General features: G+C 54.5%; 1 pseudogene; it reads right to left on the reverse strand.

The window, feature by feature from the left end:
- Positions 1 to 4,177: 4,177 nt before the first annotated feature.
- On the reverse strand, positions 4,178 to 20,949 carry LOC141976816 (maestro heat-like repeat-containing protein family member 7; annotated as a pseudogene).
- Between the last annotated feature and the right edge of the window lie 2,297 nt (positions 20,950 to 23,246).

A 23,246-nucleotide genomic window follows, 5' to 3' on the forward strand; every position in this document is an offset into this window, starting at 1 on the left:
GGGATATGCTGGGACCCTCAAGTGACAGAGGTCAGGGGAAGCCGCTGGGAGCCATATGGCAGAGACACACCCTGCGCTGTCTTCAGAGGACGTGACCCGCCCACCCCGATGTTGCAGGGCACATCCCAGAGCTGAGTGGCCTCTCCAGGCTCAGTGTCGGGGGTTTTGTCCATTTTTGATGGGTATGTTTTGCAGATGGTGGTGCTCAGTTTACAGGCTTCTGCGATATGCCTGTGTCTGTGTGTTATTGAAGTGTCAGTTTTGGCTAGATCTGGGTGAACAGAATCATAGAATCATAGAATATTAGAGTTGGAAGGGACCTCAGGAGGTTATCTAGTCCAACCCCCTGCTCAAAGCAGGACCAATCCCCAACTAAATCATCCCAGCCAGGGCTTTGTCAAGCCTGACCTTAAAAACTTCTAAGGAAGGAGATTCCACCACCTCCCTAGGTAACGCATTCCAGTGTTTCACCACCCTCCGAGTGAAAAAGTTTTTCCTAATATCCAACCTAAACCTCCCCCACTGCAACTTGAGACCATTACTCCTTGTTCTGTCATCAGCTACCACTGAGAACAATCTAGATCCATCCTCTTTGGAACCCCCTTTCAGGTAGTTGAAAGCAGCTATCAAATCCCCCCTCATTCTTCTCTTCCACAGACTAAACAATCCCAATTCCCTCAGCCTCTCCTCATAAGTCATGTGTTCCAGACCCCTAATCATTTTTGTTGCCCTCCGCTGGACTCTTTCCAATTTTTTCACATCCTTCTTGTAGTGTGGGGCCCAAAACTGGACACAGTACTCCAGATGAGGCCTCACCAATGTCGAATAGAGAGGAACGATCACGTCCCTCGATCTGCTGGCAATGCCCCTACTTATACAACCCAAAATGCCATTTTGGCCTTCTTGGCAACAAGGGCACACTGTTGAGTCATATCCAGCTTCTCGTCCACTGTAACCCCTAGGTCCTTTTCTGCAGAACTGCTGCCTAGCCATTCGGTCCCTAGTCTGTAGCGGTGCATGGGATTCTTCCGTCCTAAGTGCAGGACTCTGCACTTGTCCTTGTTGAACCTCATCAGATTTCTTTTGGCCCAATCCTCTAATTTGTCTAGGGCCCTCTGTATCCTATCCCTACCCTCCAGTGTATCTACCTCTCCTCCCAGTTTAGTGTCATCTGCAAACTTGCTGAGGGTGCAATCCACACCATCCTCCAGATCATTTATGAAGATATTGAACAAAACCGGCCCGAGGACCGACCCTTGGGGCACTCCACTTGATACCGGCTGCCAACTAGACATGGAGCCATTGATCACTACCCGTTGAGCCCGACAATCTAGCCAGCTTTCTATCCACCTTATCATCCATTCATCCAGCCCATGCTTCTTTAACTTGCTGGCAAGAATACTGTGGGAGACTGTGTCAAAAGCTTTGCTAAAGTCAAGAAACATCACATCCACTGCTTTCCTCTCATCCACAGAGCCAGTTATCTCGTCATAATAGTTGATGTTTCAGTCCACAGCAAACTGGAAACTCAGTGCAGGTATTTAGGTCGGTTCCAAACATGTTTGGAATTTGTCAGCAAAATGGAAAGTCTGTTTTGGGTCATAGAAAACGTTTAATTCAAGGCAGCTTCCTAAAAGTTCCTGCCTCTCCCAACCTTTGCCCAGGGGTTCGGGCCCTTGCCTGGGATGTGGGAGACCCACATTTGCAACCCCACTTTGGAGCAGGGGCTTGAACTCAGCATGAGCATCCTAACGCCCAGGTCACAGGCCACTCTGGGGTGGGCTGCTCTCCTGTGGAGGCTGTTCCACTTTGCATAACTACTTAAATATTACTTGGGCCATAGAACTAGCGAGTGAGAACGTCTCTATAGGTTGGGGATTGAGGGGCTCAGCCGGATGGTCGAAGCTGTGGATTCAAATCCTCCTCTGAATGAGGAAGAGAGGAGTTTTGAGTCAGTGTTAGTCTGAATGAAATGTGATATTGATCATATCACTGGCAGCCCACATTACCCACAAGCAAATGGAGAGACTGAGAGAGCCATACAGACAGCCAAGAACATCTGACAGCAGGAAGATCCATTCCTTGCTCCTCTGAGTTACAGATCAACACCAACAGCAGCTCCTGCATCTAGTCCAGCACCACTCCTTATGGAAAGACAACTCAGAACTACTGTTCCAAGAACCTATCTCCAAAGTGGCCAGACAGGAAGAGCGCAGCCAGAAAAAATCTTGGGTTGATAGGATTGGTTCAGGAAAATGCATTCTATGATGCAGCTGTAGAACAGTTTCTGACTGGTCCGCCCGAGAGGCAGAGATAATCATGCTGGGGGCTGTGAGCCTTGGGAGCTCCCTCTTTTCCCGGGGGCAGCCGCAAGGGTAAGTTCTCTCTCCCCCCTGCCGAACCAAAAAGAGGATCTTTCTCTCTTTTGCACAGCTCTCTGTTCTGCTTACTAACAAAAAAGGATCTTTCTCTCTCTTTCTGTTTTCTGTACTTTACACAGCCCTGTGTCACCGACACAGGATCTCTAGCTAATTTTTCTGCCATGTGATTTCTTTCACCCAGCCTTTTCAACCTTCCTTCATAGTTTCCTTTTATTTAATTAGCCTTTGCTTTTTAAAATTTATTTCAATTTTTTTACTCTTATTATTTTTTAGTCCCAACAACAATAACCTTTTACCACGTTCTTACTAATCTATAAAACAAACTCCTCTCTCTTGTTGCTTTCTATAGTTTCCCCTCTTCCTTCTATTTAAAATAACCTTTCTTTCCTTTTTTCTTCTAAGGCTAACCAATCTTTCTTTTTTTAAAACTTCTTTCCTTTAAGGCCTCTGTAGCGAGGGGGCGTGGTCTCTTGCCCTGACAGACTGGGAGGGAGCCGCAAACGCCCCCTGGTGGGCAGAACCGGGACACCCATGGCTGCCCTGCCGGAAGCAGAGGGGCGGGACAGGAAGTGGAGCTATAAAAGGCTGGCCCTCCAGCTCAGATGGGAGAGAGCTGCCAGATAAGCAGGACGTCTCTTCCCTGCTGCGGGAGCCCAGACCTAACTGAGAGCGCTATCCTGACAGAGATCCAGAGGGGCTGCCGGAGCTGCCAGATACTGGGGACTCCAAGGAGCTGGTGGGGCTGCCACTAGCCGTCTACCCCAGCGAAGCGAACAACAACCGTGGAACCCCTGTACCCACGGAATGGGCGTGTAGGAAGGAGCCCAGGGCAGCCGAATCGGGTTCAGCTCTATTATTGACTACAAGCCGGCCAGTGTGTTGTTGTCAGATTTTCCCCACTGACCCAGTGGTGGACCACTCCGCCGCTGTTAGGGCCCTGGGCTGGGACGCAGTGGAGCGGGAGGGCCTGGGTTCCCCTATCCCCGCCACCCCACTGTCAGGAGTGGCAGCCTCCCCACCTGGTTGTCAGGATGCCTGCATTGGTCTGGCATCTGCCTGAATCAGGACGCCAGACGGTTGTGCTGACTCTCGCACCAGAGAGCTAACCTCCCCTAGACTGCGACGGCTCTGCCGGACTGTAGGCCAGAACCCCCCATACTTGATTGCTGCCCCGCCCTGACCAAGGGCCAGGCAAATGGACCTTCTGCGGCTCTGCATGCCTGACTGTAGGCCAGAGCTCCTTCTTGATTGCAGCCCTGCCCTGATTGAGGGCCCCGGGCAACCAGACTCTCTGCCATTGCTCGGCCTGACTGCAGGCCAGAACGATTAACACTGAGCTAATTTTCCCCTGAACCAAGGTACCCTGGAAGTATTGTAGCGAGTGGCATGGTCTCTCGCCCAGACAGATGGGGAGGGAGCTGCGAACCCCTTACAGCCTCTCTTTCTACTCGTTCATACTTTTTCTCTAAATATGTCAAAACACAAGCACGCAACCATCTCCCGGCCAAACACAGAAAAATAATACAAAATAAATTTTCAAAATGGCTGACACCACCAAAAATGTACACGACCAGAAACGGGGACGGAGGGCGGGACGTAAACGCTACACGGGGCATGGAAACCTGTCAAAAAATACATGGTAATGAAAGCTATCGAGCAGTTAACTACTCATGTGGCTAGGCAGGGCAGGCGGCCAATGGGGAAGAAGCCATGGTCTGGCACGAAGTGTTCCACCCTGCTATAGGCGGCTCTGGTGCACCAAGCCCCCAAAGAAGGGAGGCTGGCTTTTACCAGAGCTAGCGCAGCTGGGCAGCTCCAATGACCGGGCTCTCCCTAGTGCGCATCATTGTCATCCTGTGGAAGAACGTCCATAGGCTGGAGCGGGCTGGACGGTGTTTCTTGAAGGCATTGAGGATGAGGATGGTCTGCGAAGCCAGGCATCTGACGGAGGACTTGCTGTCCTGCTGCAAGCCTTTGAGGACTAAGATTGAAAGGAAGGAAATGGAAGTCAGAGCCACGGCGCTCTGGAAAGCCCCGGCAGACCAAGCCAGCGCTGTACCTCTCGGCCCGCAACAAGGACGCAGCAGGCTGGGAGGCGGGAGTCAGGGGACTAGCGGGAACAACGAGCAACCCTCACTAAACATCCCCGCCGCCCTCCACAGCTGGGGGAGCCTTCAGACACAGGCAAGAAGTCACAATGAACCCCATTCACTCACTACTTCTAGGACTGCCCCGTCCCTGCAGTACCTGAGCGCCTCTTCCCTGCCTGTATTTACCCTCCCCCTTCCCCCCAGTGCACAGATGGGCACTTAGGCCCAGAGAGGGGGAGATTCACAAAGGGGGCTGGGGCATTGTTAGGCTATGCCTAACTTCAGGTGCCCTGCTACCCTCCAGGAAATGCTGAGGAGGGAGCTCAGCCATTCTCTAGCTCCGGTTGGGGCCCAGCTGTGAACCTGCTCTGGGAGTGAGGAGCCTGAGCTATGTCACCCCCCCTCCCCCTTTTCCCCAACAAATGTGGAGGAGACGCTGCTCTGCCCTGTGCTGGCCCAGGGGTCCGGGCACGCAGCAGGGAGGTAGATGACCGGCCATCAGCTTGGCCTCATTTGGAGCAGTTGCTTGACCCCAAGCACCTCACGTGGAGGTGACTGCCCCAAACACTGGTCTAGTGAGTGCAAGGGTGGGGAGGCAGGACCCCACCTTGGCTGTGTTGGGGTGGGGGCCAATTGTCTGCAAAGGCCAGCCAGCTAAGGCCCAGTTTGGGGATCTGCCAGGCCACAGCTCTGAGGTCAGGGCTAAGTGCCTGGGCACATGCCAACCAGCAGACATCACAGGGTGAGGGGGCAGCTGATCAGGGGTTTGGGGATCTACATTTTGCATCCCTTTGTGGCTCTCGCCCACGATCACATTGCTGGCGTCGGAGATTGAACCCAGCCCGCGGCCCTGGGCCGTTCGTCCCCCTAGCACTCAGTGCTCAAAGCAGGTACCACTCACTGTTGCAGATGGCATCCAGCTTGTCCTGGCTTCCCTGGTCTAGCTGCCGGGCAGTGAGCCCTACACACACAAACAGCTCGTCACATCCCCGCATCCCCAGCGAGGGTGTCAAAGCGTCTGTCACCCTCCAAGCAGTGGGGCTTTCCCCCGCCCCTTGCTGCCCAGGACGGACTCCTGAGTCCCCAGGGAAAGGGCGAGTCCCCAGGGATGGCTGTGGGGCTGGTTGCCAAAGGAGAGCATAGCGCCTTGAGGTTCCACTACCAAGAGCCCATGGTGGGGTGGGGGTGGGGGGATGGGGACCGCATGGGGAGCAGTGGGGTTAGAGGGGGCCCATCAGCCAATCAGGGCAGTTTGGGGTGAGCTTGCTCCTGCGGGTTTCTGACAACCCTGAGCCTTCATTCGGCAATCAGGAGCCCAGGGGTTACTTCTCGCTGCTGGAAGGGACTGAGGAGAGCCTGGGACTGGATCCAGCCCCCCTGCTAAAGGGACCCGTCTGCTCTGTGGTTACCTTGGAACCTGGTGGCCACTTCTCTAATTGGAGCCTGCGGGTTCTCCAGAAAGGCCATGGTCTGGCAGAGGAAGGTTTCTGCCCTCCCCTTGTAGCACGCCACCTAGGAGTCAGAACAAGGGAGCACAAGGTTATTAAAGGCCTTTCCATCCTGCAGGCCAGGTTCCAGGTCTGTGGAGTGTCCTGCTTTTGCCCCTCCTTCCTGTGCCGGGGGGATCACGCAGAGGGACTACACCCAGGGCCAGGTGTGGTCCCAGGGCTGGGGCTCAGTGTGGGCACGGAGCCGGGCAACGGGGGGTGCCCTATCCACCGACTCCCCCACTCCTGCCAGCGAGGGCTGCACAGTGAATGACCCGAAGGCTCCCTCACCAGGCAGTCACAGCCTCGCCACAGCTCCCTTTGCTGGACGAGGGAGCTGGCGCCACCTTAGGAATTGCGCAGCACTGCTGAGGGTGTCCCAACACACCTGCAAAACAAGAGGAGCCGGGGCAAGCCGGCCATGGTTATGGGAGCTGGAAGCCAGGGCCGTCCCTAGGCATATGCGGCTGCGTAGGGCACCATGAAATTTGGGGCACCAAATTACCCCAAATTTCATGGTGCCCCTAGGCAGCTGCATACGCAGCAGCCCCAGCCCCAGTGACCAGCCCTATCCCTCTGCCAGCCCCACCGCAGGCTGAGCCCACTGCAAAGGGCAGGGCCATCCTGGGGTGGGGGGGGAGGGGCCCAGACAACTCCCTCCGCCCTGCCTCTTACCCTTCCCCCCTGCTCCACCCCTCGCCTGCCCCCATTCCACCTCTTCTCTGCAAGCCTCTTCCCCCAGCAACCCCACACTCAGGGGTGGCAGGTTTGTAGAAATTTTGGTGGTGCCCAGAACCCGCCCCCCCAAACTCCACCCCCACCTGCCTAAGGCTCTGGTAGGGAGTTTGGGTGAGGGGAGGAGGTCTGGGGTGCAGGCCCTGGGCTGGGGCAGGGGATTGGGGTGCAGGAGGGGTGCAGGCTCTGGGAGGGAGTTTGGGTGCAAAAGGGGTGAGAGGTTGGACTCTGGGAGGGAGTTTGGGTGGAGGAGGGGGTCTGGGGTGCAGGCTCTGGGATGGAGTTTGGGTTCTGGGTGCAGGCTCCAGGCTTGGGCAGGGGGTGAGGGGTGCAGGCTCTGGGAGGGAGTTTGGGGATGGGTGGGTGCAGAGGGAGAGGGGGAAGCTCTGGGAAGGAGTTGGGGTTGGAGGGGGTGCGGAGGGAGGGGGTGCAGGGGAGACGAGGGCTCTGGCTGGGGCCAGGGATGAGGGGTTTGGGGTGTGGGAGGGGCTCAGGGCTAGGGCAGAGGGTTAGGGTGCAGGGGGGATGAGGGCTCTGGCTGGGGCCAGGGATGAGGGGTTTGGGGTGTGGGAGGTGCTCAGGGCTAGGGCAGAGGGTACGGGTGCAGGGGGGGATGAGGGCTCTGGGGTGTGGGAGGGGCTCAGGGCTAGGGCAGAGGGTGCGGGGGGGATGAGGGGTTTGGGGCGTGGGAGGGGCTCAGGGCTAGGGCAGAGGGTACGGGTGCGGGGGGGATGAGGGCTCTGGCTGGGGCCAGGGATGAGGGGTTTGGGGTGTGGGAGGGGCTCAGGGCTAGGGCAGAGGGTACGAGTGCGGGGGGGGTGAGGGCTCTGGCTGGGGGTGTGGGCTCTGGGGTAGGGCAGGGCTGGGGATGAGTTTGGGGTGCAGGCAGGCTGCCACAGGGCTGGGGCCAGAGAGGACGACTCCCCCCAGCCCTCTCCCCACCAGCAGCAGTGAGCTCTGGGGGAGGGGCCCCCCTCTCCCCCCTGGCAGCACACTCACCTCGCACCACTGTCACTGCACGTGCTCCATGGGCCCCTCTCAGGTCCAGGAAGCCCTCTCACCTCCCCTGTGGTGGGTGCTGGGGGGGGGCGGAGAGGGCTGCCATCACATGTGCTCCTCCTCCACTGCTGCTGCCCCTCATTGTAGCCTCACTGGGGATGAGGGATGGGGCTGCCCCTTGCCCAGAGTGGGGCAGGAGCGGTGACTGCAGGCAGGGGGGCCCCCTGTGCAGATGGAGGGTCCTGCTGGAAAAGGGAAGGGTCCTAGGCAGAAGGGCAGGGTCAGGTCAGCCTGGCCTGCCACGAGTGGATGGGAGCACTAGGACCTTGCAGCGGCAGTCGATGCCAGGAGCCAGCAGAGCGGAGTCAGCGTGGAGCTGCGGGGAGAAGCAGGGACGCTCCGGGGGCTAGGGGAGGTGCGCGGGGGCAGCAAGTGGGGGATGGGGGACACTTGGGTGAGGTGCAGGGGGGTGGCAGGTGGGGCCGGGGGAGAGACCCGGCCCCAAACATTGGTGGAGCTGGGCCCCCAGGCGCTGAATATTGCTGGAGCCCGGGCACCACGGGCCCATACAACTCGCCGCCCCTGCCCACACTCACTGGCAGTGGCAGGAAGTGGAGCAGCCTGGCCCCAGCCCGCTCTACTCCGCCAGCTCCCAGCCGCGGCGCTCCGCTTCCCGGCGCTGGTGAGTGCGGGAAAAGGATCGCCCCCTGCACTCACCAGCGGTGGGAAGCGGAACGATGCGGCCCCAGCCTGCTCTGCTTCCCTTGCCCCGGCCCCAGCCATGTCGCTCGGGGGAAAGGACCGCTCCCCGCTCTCACCGGCGGCAGGAAGCGGAGCGCCGTGGCTGGGAGCTGGTGGAGTAGAGCGGGCTGGGGCCCGGCGGCTCTGCTTCCAGCTGGTGTCAGTGTGTGTGTGTGTGTGTGTGGGGGGGGATGGATCCCTTCCCTGAAACCTCCTCCCCCGAGCGACACGGCTGGAGCCAGGGTGAGGGAAGCAGAATGGGCTGCTCCCGGCCCCCCGGCTAATCCCCCGGGCCACTCTGGGCCTGTGGGGCCCCCAAAAAGTGGCCCCCCACAGCTTCTGCCTCCCAGACCCTGGTGTGGGGGGAGGGTGAGGCCTGGGCCTCACACAGCCCCACCCCCGGGGGGCTGCATAGGGCACCCAAATGGCTAGTGACGGCCTGGCTGGAAGCCACTAGCCTAGTTACTGGAGGATGGGGAGGCCGTGAGTGCTGAACGCTTCCCAGCCCTGGGCTGCTCGCAGAACGGCGGTGGTGTGGCTAAGGCAATGGCTGGAGACTTGACTCAATTCCCAGCTCTTCCTGCAGGAACTCAGGCAAGTTGCTTAGGCCCAGGGCTGCAAAGGGATTTAGGTGCCTAATGCCTATGGGCGTTCAATACTTTTGAGATGCAAGGCCTCACGCTGTGCCTCAGTTCCCCACCTCATGGGGGGTAGGAGGGTGAATTCATTACTGTTGGGGGCATCTGGCACCCCAAGTGATGGGGGCCATGAGCACCAGCGTGTGCACAGGCATCTGGGGGCGGGGGGGGCCTTGGGCATGTCATGGCTAGTAAGAGCTGTCTGGGCTGCTTGGCCAAGGGCACACTGGGTCTTGGGCACCATTCGGAGGCTGGGTAGCTCTGCTCCTGGTAGGGGCCATGGCCAAGGTTGTGCTCTTCCCACCAGCACAGCCAGGGGAATGTGCGGAGGCCAGTGGCTGTAGGATTGGTGAGCTGACCCCTCCCCGCACCCAATCTCTCAGCCTGGCTGCAGGGGGGGAGTGTTGGGCTCAGAGGAGGCAGGGAAGACTCAGCAGTTGGGTGTGGCGCCATGGTCATGGCGCTACTGGACTCAACGTTCAAGTGATTTTGAGCGCCTGATTGTCACAGCACTGAGCACCTGCCCACTGCCTGCCAGACCCTTTAAAGGGTGTGTGTGTGTTGCATGTTACCACCCCCCAAAACAAATTACTGGTCACTCTGTAACAATCTCAGCTGCAGGCTCCTGCTCGTGGCCTCACCTGGGACACCCTGGGATGCTCATATTGCATGAAGAGGAGCAGCGGGATCAGCCTCCTGAGGATGTGCTCCTTCATCTGCCACTTGTAGGGCCACCTTATGATCTCCAGCAGGTCCTTAAAAAAAAGTGATGGAGAGCACCCGGAGTTTGCTGGACTCCTGCAAGAGATGACGTGGGGAGGAGACGCTGTGACGGTCGTGCTCACCCAGCGAGGTGAGCGCTCACTGTGACAGAGATGTCTGCCTTGCAGGGGGTATTGCTAACTCGCCCCAGCCATACAGGCACAGCTGGGGGCCAGAGTCTCATGGGCATAGCGCCACTGAAGGCAACAGAGATGCAGATTTCCACCAGCTGAGGGGCTGGCCTGGTAACTTCTTGGCCAGGGAGAGCAGTAAGGTGGGGTGAGACTGCCCCTGGGATCTCACAGCCAGCTCTGGGCGCACTGACATCTGCACCCACCTGTATCAGCCAAGGGGAAACGCTCAGGGCAGAGCAGCACCAGGACAGGGGCAACAGAGGGGGAGCGATGAGGAAAGATTCAAAGAGTGAAGGGATGTGTGTACTTTGTCCTCCTGCTTTGCAGGCCCGGCTCACGCTGGTGCTGACCCACAGTGACCCTCTAGCCAGGCCAATGGAGGCTGCACGTGGGGGGCAAATTCCTACACTGGTGTTTGTTCGGGCTACACACAGGGACCTGGGGGAGATTTAACCAGGGCCAAGGGGTGGTAAATGTGCAGGAGCTCCCAGATAGGGGGCCTTCGAAGCCATGACTGGAAACCATGCAGCCTCCAGGGGCTTCGGGTGGGGCGAGGGCTGCCCAACTCCTGCACATGGGTTTCTTGTTAACTCAGAGCCGGCCCTGCTTGGTCACATGGTGCCCGCTCCCTGCATGGCAGCTGGCAGAGCCAGACCAGTCCAGTGACCTGGGAGGCCGGGCGAGCTGTGCCCAGCAGGGAGAACCAGGAGCAATAGCTGGGTGCTGTAGGGACGGGCCACTGCTTTCTGGGAGGTGAGGCTGAGGGTAAGGGGGGGCAGCCTGGGGGGGCGGGGTGACTTGAGCTGTTCTGGGAGTGGCTGATCCTTTAAATGGTGCCCCCCCAATCAGCAGTTACGTGTTGTCTCTGGGCACCAGGTTCTAGACCAGGCAGTTCTCTGAGTGACGTCTGTTGTAAAAGTGTTCATAAGTTCTTTTAGCCTGTTTATCTGATTTGGCTGCGCTCTTCCTGTCTGGCCACTTTGGAGATAGGTTCTTGGAACAATAGTTCTGAGTTGTCTTTCCATAAGGAGTGGTGCTGGACTAGATGCAGGAGCTGCTGTTGGTGTTGATCTGTAACTCAGAGGAGCAAGGAATGGATCTTCCTGCTGTCAGATGTTCTTGGCTGTCTGTATGGCTCTCTCAGTCTCTCCATTTGCTTGTTGGTAATGTGGGCTGCCAGTGATATGATCAGTATCATATTTCAGACTGACTTAAATTCTACTGCAGTGAATTGTGGACCATTGTCCATCACTAGTTGTTCTGGATAACAAAGTGAGCAAACACGCACTTTAGTTTCTCAATATCCCTGCAACATGTTATGTCTTTCAAGTACATTATTTCCATATAGCTGGAAAAATAGCCCACAATGACCTGGCAATGATGTCCTCTGAATTCACAAAAATCTGCAGCTAGTCCCTTCCCAGTTCTCTCTCTTGTAGAGGTGGTTGTCCACTGGTTCAGCATTGCCTCTTAATTTGATTTGGACTAGATCTCCTTTCAAAAGCCCAATAGCATCAGATCCTCAAGTTCTTCCATGTTTCTCACTAGGCCCATCATGGCTGCCACACTGCAGCTGAGAAGGTTGTTGGTCTTTGATCACATACACACTGAACGCAAAGCTTTTGTCTTTGTAAATTGGTTCGATGATGAACTGGCCCATACAGTTCAGAATCCCTTCAGGGAGGACCAGAGCTGAGTCAGATGAAGCTCTGGGAGGGGTTGATGGTGATAGTAAGTCCCTTCTGAGATGACTATGACATCAGCTCTTGAGTCCATTTTAAAGTCAATAGTCTTGCTTTGAATATTCAATGTTACTCTCCACGTGGGCACCATGTCATCACAAGTGATAGATCCCAGAAACAATGGGTCTTGATTGTCTGCAATATGACTCAACTCCCTGACTGCTTCAGTGCAACAAACAGCTGCAAAATGTCCATATTTCGGGCATTTATTACACCATGCACCTCTGGCTGGACATGCATCATCCCTTGAGATATGACTTTTCCACACCTTGTGCATGTAGACTGGCATTTGTCCCTCTTAGCCTGGGAATTCTCTCTCCTTACCTCAGGGGTTTTATGAGAAAGACTTTTAACACTTAAGTGTCTGTTTGTAGCTTTTAAGCTAGTTGCAGGTTTTTCAATTTGCTTTTGCCTGTTGTTTGACTAATTCTGACTCTTGCTAGCTGTATAGCTGTGGGTAGAGTTAAATCTCTCTTTGGCTGTAGCTGCTGTGAAAGGTTTTTTGCAGTGTTGTAGCTGTGTTGGTCCCAGGAGATTAGAGCTATCTTTGATACCTCACCTGGCTTGTCTCTGTGAAAGGTTTTTTATCTTTTAACCCAATAACCAGCCTGTTTCTGATATTTTCATGTTTTACATTCCCAGAATCACAGTTTTCAGCCAGGGGATGCAGAGATCTTATAAAACTTTCAACATTTTCCCCTAGTTCTTGAATTCTCTGCTGAAAACATGCTCTTTCATAAACCACAATTCCCTGGGGTATAAACTGTGCATCAATCCTTGCCACAACCCTTTCATAGTCATCTTTGTGATGGTCTTCAGTAAAGTCAAAGGAGGTAAAGATATGCTCTGCCTGCTTCTCCATAGCATAAATTAAAGACAATACCTGTATAGCCCCAGTTCCTTTGTTCAGCTTGTTTGCAATGTGAAATTGTGCAAAACATTGTTTCCAGTCTGTCCATTGTGAAGGTTTGTGAAAGGTGACGTTCTCTGGGGCATCAAAGATGGGCATTTTGATGAAGTCCTGCAAACTTTGTTGCTGTTTCTTCTGTCTGCAACGTGTGTTGCTGTTTTCCTTTGGTTGCTCTTCTTAGTTTACTCCTGACACCATATCGTGTTCCTGTACCAGATATGGAGTGGCTACAGAGCTTGCTTACACACACCAGATGGGCAGTGCTTAATTTGTAATGAAAGAGGTGCCAGGGCTCAAGCAATTTTTTACATTCATAACTGATGCAGCAAGCCCAGAGGAGCCGGGGCTCTGACCTGTCAAGCCCTGGCAGAAGTTGAGCACTGCAGATGGGTTCCTCACAAGAACCGTTAATGCTCTGCCGGGTACAGCTGAGGTTCATTTAAATAAGGTATTTTACAGAGAGTCACCTAGTAGCTGAACAGTATAATACAGGGTAACATGCCATTACACAGGCAGCCTGGCCTGTTTGCTAGACTCCATCCCATGTCAATCTTACTAGCCAGCCGCCCCCAGTGTCAGCTCAGAGCAGTGGGCAGGCTGTCCACAAACACATGGGAGGGCTCTGGGCGCATCAGGGCTGCACTGTTGCTGGCACAGGCAGGTGTTGAATTGGCATCTCTCTGCTTTTCCCTCCAGTTGTTGAGGCCTGTTTGCCTTTCCCTGGTGATGGGCGTTGTGTTCATTAACACTATTTGGATTTAACGCCCCCTCCCCCTCCTATAAAAAACCTGTTCTGTTCCCCCCGGGCCCAACCGGTGTTTGGTTTAAAGGGCTCACCCCAGGACGAGATCCTGCATCCTCAGTCTGGGCTGCCCTGTCCCTTCGGTCAGCTGGGGATCCAGGAGACCCTGGGAACAGCTTTAGCGGAGCCTGTGCCACTGCTAAATAAAGAGCGGCCGGGTCCCAGCAGAGTTCGGGAGGGCTGAGGGTAGGATTTAGCATTGTGAGAGCTGGGGAGGTGGGTAGTCCCTCCAGGAGCCCCCACTGGGGCGTTACCCCTGGAAGGCAGTAATGGATGGGCCCCTTGCTCCTACCCGCTTTGCTGGATCTCGCTGTCCAGTGGGGAACTGAACATCAGTCTGGTGAGCGCGTCAGTGGGGGCTAGTTTGTGGTTACGAAAGGCCTGGGGAGAACTAGCCCCTCCTTTGATGCTGCCCTGCTATGAAAACGAAGGGGAGAGGAAAGGGCAGTAGCTGGAGAACCTACAAACAGAGCCGTTTCCTTATGGAGCTGACAGGCCAGCTGTGGGATTCCTGGCCAGGGAGGGGAGGGGCAGGATTTTCACCAGGGTACCATCACTTGTTACCCTGGAAGCCAGTAAGAGCATTGCAGCATCCTGTGCTGCAGAGCACCCCTCGCTGCATGCAGGCTCAGGAATGCATGTCCTTCCTCAAGGGGAGTCTCGTCCCCAGGCTGCCCTGACCCTTGTCAGCAGGCCTGCGGGACACCAGGGTTCCCACCCTTACTGCCATATGCTCTGATGGATAATGGGGTAGCAGAGGAAGGTGGGAATGGGCTCACGTCATTTACGACAATCCTTTTTCTGGCTAGGACCATAGCATAGGCCCGCCAGCCCCCATTCACACGTCCGCGGTTTGAAGGGTCTCCCACGGGCTGCCAGGCCTTACATCATCAAAGAATGGCAGGAGTTTCTCAGCCACTTGCACAGCCGCGGGGCTGGCGCTCTGCCTGTCCAGGCCGGTGACGATGTGTTTCAGCATGGTGATGGCCTTGGAGATGAGTTCCCTGTCTGCCTCATGTAGCTGCTACAGGACATCTGGCAGCAGACGCTGGAGTTTTCCCACCCGCGTGAAACGAGGAGCTGCTTTACGAAACACCCTCCGGTGACCCAACAAGCCATTTCCAAAACAACGTCTGCCTCCCCTGCAGACAGAGGCACGGGATCTAGGGGTTTGGGAGGTGCTGCAGCACTCCCAGGTTTTACGCAGGGCTCTGCTCCTGGCCCCGCAAACAGGGTCCCAGCTGCCGGCCCTGTGCCAACTCCCAGCTGTGGCCCCAGCCTCGGCTCCCTTGCCCCATCCACCTCCCCCCATCCTGGAGCCATGGCCCTACTCCTGACCCCAGCTCTAAGGGTGGAGGGGCGTGTGGACAGGTGTAAGGGGGGGCGCAGCACCTCCACTATAAAAAGTCTTCCAGCACCCCAGATGACATATTAGAGACTCAAAGCCTTTGCACAGCCATCTAGGATCACGGGCAGCAGGGCTGGCTACCTGAATCATAAGCAGCTGCTTCCTTGTGTAAGCAGGGGAATAGTCCCACTATTGTGGGGAACTTTCCTGGCTTCTGCACTACCCCGGTGAAATGGGCTAGCAAAAGGACCTAAGTCCTTACTCCCACTTCCTTTACCCAGTGGCCTCCCTGCCCTTGAGGACTCCCCTTCCACTCTCCTGTCTGGCACAATCCCCCAACAAGGCTGGGCCCAGGATTCCTGGGGGGCTCAACCCCCAACCCTGCTGTGGTCACCTAGGACAGAGGCTAGGGTGTCCCCACTCCGGGATACTCTCTCTGCACTGGGCACTTCTCTGACCCACTGACCATTACATACAAGTTAAAGCAAATGAAAGTTATTTAATCAACAATTAATTTAAAAAAGAATAAGGAAAAATGGGAAAGGTTAAAGGAAACACATCACCCCGCTTTGTGGCAGGGAACATCACAAACAGCGTCTCTGGAACGTCAGGGCAGTTCACAGTCTGTTCCTTGTAAGTCCCAGGCCCCTTCCCAGGCCCTGGCTGTGCTGTAGGGATGCTGTGGGTTGGACATTTGCTCTTGTGGTGGCCACACGCTCTCAGGCTCTAAGTGGCAGGACCCTTCTTCCCAGCGTCGCCCCCGCCCTGTCAGGGTTACAATCCAAGCCTGGCCTGCAGAGCCTCTTGGCTGAAGCGTCTCCCTGTGCTGGGCCTGCTGCCCAGGGTCCCCCTCGCTCTCCCCAGCTGCTCACCGCACCCAGCTCCAGACTGCTCCAGCCCCAGCTCCACCACTCGGTCTCAGCACTGCTGCTGCTCTGCCTAGAGCTCCCTGGGCTGTTTCTCTGGCCCCTCTGCCTCCGGTTGCTGCAGCTCTGCTCCCAGGGCAAGTCTGCTCTCTCTGGGCTGTACCTCTGGCTTTGGGGCTACAGCTCTGCTCCGTGGACAGGGTCTGCTCTCTCTGGATCTGGCAGAGCTCTGCTCCCCAGCTCAGCTCAGGCCCCTGCTTTCTCCTTAGCTCGGCCCCACTCTGTCTGACCCAGGCAATTCCAGCTCAAACAGAGGACGGGACCTCCCTGGCCTCCTGACTCCCTGATTAGTCTCCCCGCCCTGTCATTCAGGCTGACCTGGAGCATTGGCCTCTCCCCATTGTTCCTGGGGGCTGTCAGTCTCAGGGTCCTGATTCCCCATCGACCCTTCCCCCTTTTTAGTACTGGGAGCTAGCAACTAAAACACCCCACTGAATGTTAGTAAGGGGGCAACAGTCCCCTTACACTTGTACCCCAGATCTTAGGGGATGGTATTTATTAGCAGATCTCATCTGTAGAAAGTTCTCTACACAACACGTTGACCCCAAACAAATCAAGTGTATTATTGTTATAGGGGTTAGACTAGCACCTCGAGGGCCTATCTGCAATCAGGGCTTGTGCTGGGGGCTTTCCAGGCACAGTAAGAGACATTTCCCTGGCCTAGAGCTCACAGGCTAGACACACAAAGGAAGGATTTCTATCCCCGTTGTACAGACATGGAACTTAGGCACAGAGAGGCTACATGACTCACCCACGGTCACCCAGGGAGTCTGGCAGAGCCAGGAACTGAACCTGGGTTCTCCTGAGTCCCGGGCCTTACAGCCCAGCCTCGGGGAGGGAGCCAATTTTGTACACGAGTTCTAGGGTTGGTCTGTTACTGAAAGCCAGATTCAATCATTTCTGTATTTGGCTTTTGAACTGTTCAAAGACAGCCCCACAAAACCTCAACCGGGATCAGGGAAAAAATGTGTCCAATACAGGTTAACCGGTTCCGGAAGGAAAAATGAAACACAAGCAAGTGAAAACCAGGCTGAGGCGCATGGAATGATGGGAATGGTGGATAATAAAGAGAATTACAGTCACGCTCTCTCCATGTCTGATCTATTCATAGTCCGAGTTTAAAAAACCGGACTGACTCGCTATTCTGAGGGTAAGTAAATTATCATTAGCGAGAGTTGCCTTCAGATTGTCTCCTCTTTGACCAGGCTGCCAGATCTGTCTATTTAAGTCCCAAGGGTTTTCTCTGCCTTCACTATACTGTGTGTATCATACTTGTTATGAGGTCTGAGCAGCAAAAGGCCCTTCTCGAGCTCTTCAGAGGAGCGAGTGTTGCGGGACAGAGCCGTGACGTTAACAGTTAAAACGTACGAGGCTTAAAAAGGGGATTCGTAGGAAAAAATGGTTCCTAATTGAAGCAAAATGGCTCCGTCTGGGCGTCCCTGATCACTGGTGTTGCCAGCATTCCCTGGGGATCTAGAGTCCGCAGCTCTGCTGCTACTCTAGTGCTAGGGTTCTTTGGATCACAGAGACCCCAGACACAATCAGGCCCGGCTGTGTCAGGTGCTGCACACACCCAGAGATGCACCCCGCAGGAGCCAAGCCCTGCCTTGCAGAACAACAGACAAAGGCCAGGCAGGGACTTGCCCAAGGTCACCCAGCAGGTCAGTGGCAGAGCCAGGAATAGAAGCCAGGGCTCCTGATTCCAGGCCAGGGCCAGGTCCCCTGGGAAGATTTCAATGACCCCAGTCCTGCAGCAGCTCCCTGTGGTTCTGGATTTATCCCCCAGCCCACCTCCTCTCTCACCTTCTCTGGGTGATGGGCCACGTTGAGGAGGCCTTTCAGCACCAGCCAGTGCACCACGGTGTTGGGGTGTCTCAGCTGCCTGCTCATCTGCTCCAGGATGGTGTCTTCTGGCTCATTGCCGAGGTCAGGACACTGGAGGAGCTAACACACCAACAGCAAAACAAGCTAGAGAACGGGGCTGGCCCCTTGCAACTCCCACAGTATTCTTGTCAGCAAGTTAAAGAAGTATGGGCTGGATGAATGCACTATAAGGTGGGTAGAAAGTTGGCTAGATTGTCGGGCTCAACGGGTAGTGATCAATGGCTCCATGTCTAGTTGGCAGCCGGTGTCAAGTGGAGTGCCCCAGGGGTCGGTCCTGGGGCCAGTTTTGTTCAATATCTTCATAAATGATCTGGAGGATGGTGTGGATTGCACTCTCAGCAAATTTGCGGATGATACTAAACTGGGAGGAGTGATAGATACGCTGGAGGGCAGGGATAGGATACAGAGGGACCTAGACAATTTGGAGGATTGGGCCAAAAGAAACCTGATGCGGTTCAATGAGGATAAGTGCAGGGTCCTGCACTTAGGACGGAAGAACCCAATGCACAGCTACAGACTAGGGACCGAATGGTTAGGCAGCAGTTCTGCAGAAAAGGACCTAGGGGTTACAGTGGACGAGAAGCTGGATATGAGTCAGCAGTGTGCCCTTGTTGCCAAGAAGGCCAATGACATTTTGGGATGTATAAGTAGAGGCATAGCGAGCAGATCGAGGGACGTGATCGTTCCCCTCTATTCGACATTGGTGAGGCCTCATCTGGAGTACTGTGTCCAGTTTTGGGCCCCACACTACAAGAAGGATGTGGATAAATTGGAGAGAGTCCAGCGAAGGGCAACAAAAATGATTAGGGGTCTGGAACACATGACTTATGAGGAGAGGCTGAGGGAACTGGGATTGTTTAGTCTGCAGAAGAGAAGAATGAGGGGGGATTTGATAGCTGCTTTCAACTACCTGAGAGGTGGTTCCAAAGAGGATGGTTCTAGACTATTCTCAGTGGTAGAAGATGACAGGACAAGGAGTAATGGTCTCAAGTTGCAGTGGGGGAGGTTTAGGTTGGATATTAGGAAAAACTTTTTCACTAGGAGGGTGGTGAAACACTGGAATGCGTTACCTAGGGAGGTGGTAGAATCTCCTTCCTTGGAAGTTTTTAAGGTCAGGCTTGACAAAGCCCTGGCTGGGATGATTTAGTTGGGGATTGGTCCTGCTTTGAGCAGGGGGTTGGACTAGATGACCTCCTGAGGTCCCTTCCAACCCTGATATTCTATGATTCTATGATCTCCACCATAGGGCCCTTAGCTCCACTGGCCACGGGCCTGGCCTGGGCTACGCTGTACACCGGGCGCCGCGATTGGTCACCGTGTGGGCCCCACTGAAATGCTACTAGCGCAACGGGCCCTTGAGGCTCCAGCCGAGACCAAGACCTGCCCTGCTCCTTCACTACGGCTCAGCTGCATGTGGAGTGTGGGGGGTGGGGGTGGGGGGGGCTGCAGCCTTGTGGTCCAAAGGGCCACCCGGTCTGCGGGGGGCAGGTGAATTGGCCATGGATGGGCAGGTGGCTGCCTGGCCTGTGCATGGCACACGGACGTCAGAGGGGGCTTGAGGGCCGAGGTCACACAAGGGACCATTCTATGGAGCAGAGCCGTGGGGAACCAAAGACACCTGGCCCTGGGCTTTGCTCCAGCCCCGCAACACCAGTTGGGGCAGGAAACAATGTCCAGAGTGAGAGACTCCACCCTAGGGCTGTAGGAGCTTTCCCTGCCCCGAGGGCCTTCAGGGCCACCCCTCTCCTGGCCATAGGTTGGCCCCATGCCCCAGTCACCGCTGGTCCAGGGCTGTTCTCATGACCCTCATCGCCTGTGAGGCTCACCTGAATGAAGAACGCCATGGCCAGGACATGCCATTTATTGTCTCTGGTGTTGAGGATGGCCATCAGCTGGTGGAAGATCCAGGAATGCTCCTGGAAACGGTCCCAAACCATGGCCCTGGCATGGGAAACACAAACACCACGTCACTGAGGTGGGCAAGGACTGATTCTCCATTTACAAATCTAACCAGACCAGTGCCACAGGACAGGGGATCCCGGGCGACTAGTCACATGCAGCTGGCACGGACTAGTTCCTGCTGGCTTAAAACGCCAGCGGCCTACGTGCTAGAGACCCAAACCATTAATCATGCTACAGGGCACGAGGCCAGCTCCAAGCACGCAGAGCTGGGGCTGCAAGAGAACTGCAGACAAAGACGGGCGTCGGTGGGGTCGGGAGCCTTGCTCATGTGCCCAGATATTGGGTGATGAGGGACAGAAGGTGGGTGCGGGAATATCTTAGATTGGCCCAAGACAAGTGCTGGAGCTTTCTGTGTTAGCTTCTCTTTCTCACCCCCGGATTCTGGGCCAACCAAAGACATTCCCTCCCCCACCTTGTCTCTCTCATGTGCTGGGCCTGACAGGGCTACACCAATGCTGCAGACAGACATGACAAAGGCTGTCTTTGCCCACCCATGCCTGCCAGAGCCATGCAGGAAGCGGTTTACGCCAGGCAACACAGGATGGAGAAGTAGCTGACTGACCCCTCAGCCAACAGCACAGAGGCCGCGGCCTGTTTCACACAGGCGATTGGGAGCCACGTCTCACCCCGTGTGGAAGGCAATGTGACCGTGTCCTGGGACGAGGGAGAGGAGATGCTGCTGCTGCTGCAGTCAGTTCTGGGCAGCAGCCCCAGGGACACGACACTCACCGGGCAAGCAGGCAGACACCTTTGTGGTGCGTGTCAGACTTGATGAGGATGTTCCAGCCGCCCTGCTTCTGGATGAAGGTGCCCTGGTCCCCGTAGCCAGCACATCAAAGCAAGGCTTTCATGGACTTCACGGCGCACCTGCATGCAGAGAAAGCCTCTTGTTATCGAGCGAGCCCAGGCCAGGCCCTGCCGCATGCCTGTGGGCGACGGTGCAGAACCGAGGCGGGGTGTCGGGCTGGCAGTACCTGACGGGGCTGAAGGGTGTGGGCATGCCCTCCTGGTTATGCACCCTCCTGTGCAAAGCAATGTCCTGCAGGGACGGCTCCACTGTGTAGGTTATTTGGGAGAGCAGGGCGTTGTAGAGCTGAGGGAAGAGCTCCTTCACCTTCATCCTGCAGGCTGGCTCCTGGAGGATCTCGTACAGGGCTCTGGTGGCCTGCAGCCAAGAAGAGAAGACAGACATCACTGCAGGGCCTTCGTCCTTCCCATGCTCCTCCAGGACACCTAGAGAGGAGGGGTGGGCTGGGGGCTAAGTCCTGGGATGCTGGGTTCAATTCCTAGCCTGTGTGACCTTGGCTAGAACCACAGAAGGGACTTTGACTCAGTGTTGCCATGCCTAGCTTCATGTGCCCTGCTACTCAGTGGACTCACAGCCCTGAGTTAGCTGCCCAGGGTCCATATACGCTGCAGAGGGAGTGTCAGTTTGGCCAGTTGTTAAAGAGGGTAAACAGGATGGCCTGAGTAATTTCAGGCCTGTCAGCCTGACATCAATCCTGGGCAAGATAATGGAGCGGCTGGTATAAGATTCAATTAATAAAGAATTAAAGAGGATAATTTAATTAATGCAAATCAACATGGGTGTATGGAAAATATTTCCCGCCAAGATAATTGCAATCTGTTTTTTGACGAGATTACCAGTTTGGTAGATAAAGGTAATAGCACTGGCATAATGTATGTAGACTTCTGTAAGGCACTTGAGTTGGCGCCGCACGCCAGTTTGATCGAAAACCTAGAACGATACAAAAGTAACGTGGCACGAATGAATTGGATTATAAAGTGGCTGATAGGTCTAAAAATGTAATTGTAAGCTGGGAATCAGCATTGCACTGGTGTGTTTCCAGTGTGGTCCCCACAGGGATCGGGTCTTGGCCCTACGCGTTTTAACATTTTTATCAATGACCTGGAAGAAAAGTTTGCAGATGACACAAGAATTGGGTGAGTGGTAAATAATGAAGAGGACAAGTCACTGATACAGAGCGATCTGAATCGCTTGGTAAACTGGGGGGCAAGCAAACAGTATGTGGTTTAATATGGCTCATTGTAAATGAATACATCTAGAACAGTGGTTCCCAAACTTTAACAACCTGTGAACCCCTTTTACTAAAATGTCAAATCTCGCGAACCCCCTCCTAAAAATGAATATTTCCAGGGATTTTCTCCTTTACCTGAATATAAATTTTAACAGCAGTGACCTTAGAAATATAAAATTTGTTTTTATGACATGCTTATTACACACTATTTATTATTAATTATTATTTATCATTACAGTATTTTTATTACATTATGAAAACGGCAACACTCTTCCAAGATCTCACTTTCGTAGCTTGTATCACTTTGAATAAGCCTGTTATAAAACAAGGCTCCTATGTTTCATCAAGGAGTATCAGATGTGAAACAGCATGTAGGTATTTAAGAAGCCAACTTGAAGAGTTCATCCTACACAGGCACGCAGGTCTTGAATAGTCCAAGCAAACAATGCATGTTACAACAAAGCTTAAACTTGTTCTTCATAATAATTTTAAAAACAATACTAGCTGCCTATTTAATTTTAAAAACAGCAAAAAATATCCACCTCTCTTTCCATTTCTTATAAGGAGTCTTGAACTTTAAATCTCCACAGTGTGATAGATATGCTTGCTTTGATCTGCTTAGCCCTAGGAAGTCCAAGAGCTCCGGGCTGCTGGCCCTGTGCTGCCCGGGGTCCCTAGGGACAGCTCTGTCCGCCATTAGGGAATGTTTTCCTGAGAACCTCCTGTAACATTTCGCAAACCCCAGTTTGGGAACCACTGATCAAGAAACAAAGACTGTAGGCTGTACTTACAGGACGGGGGACTCTATCCTAGGAAGCAGAGACTCTTGACAATTACCTGTTCTGTTCATTCAACTCTGGGGCACCTGGCATTGGCCGCTGTCGGAAGACAGGATACTGGGCTAGTTGGACCTTTGGCCTGACTCAGTATGGCTGTTCTTATGTTCTTATGTCTGGATGATGGTGCAGCCGTAGTTACACCATAGCTAGGGTTGTGTTAAAGACATCTGTGTTTAGACAATGGAAAGGATAGTGAATATATTATATTTTTAGTGAGGTTTAATGAATCATAGAACCATAGAATATCAGGGTTGGAAGGGACCTCAGGAGGTCATCTAGTCCAACCCCGGGCTCAAAGTAGGACCGAACCCCAATTAAATCATCCCAGCCAGGGCTTTGTCAAGCCTGACCTTAAAAACTTCTAAGGAAGGAGATTCCACCACCTCCCTAGGTAACGCATTCCAGTGTTTCACCACCCTCCTGGTGAAAAAGTTTTTCCTAATATCCAACCTAAACCTCCCCCACTGCAACTTGAGACCATTACTCCTTGTCCTGTCCTCTTCTACCACTGAGAATAGTCTAGAACCATCCTCTTTGGAACCACCTCTCAGGTAGTTGAAAGCAGCTATCAAATCCCCCCTCATTCTTCTCTTCTGTAGACTAAACAATCCCAGTTTCCTCAGCCTCTCCTCATAAGTCTTGTGTTCCAGACCCCTAATCATTTTTGTTGCCCTTCGCTGGACTCTCTCCAATTTATCCACATCCTTCTTGTAGTGTGGGGCCCAAAACAGAACAGAGTACTCCAGATGAGGCCTCACCAATGTCGAATAGAGGGGAACGATCACGTCCCTCGATCTGCTCACTATGCCCCTACTTATACATCCCAA

This window comes from Natator depressus, chromosome 23, assembly GCF_965152275.1.
Source record: "Natator depressus isolate rNatDep1 chromosome 23, rNatDep2.hap1, whole genome shotgun sequence".
NCBI lineage: Eukaryota > Metazoa > Chordata > Testudines > Cheloniidae > Natator > Natator depressus.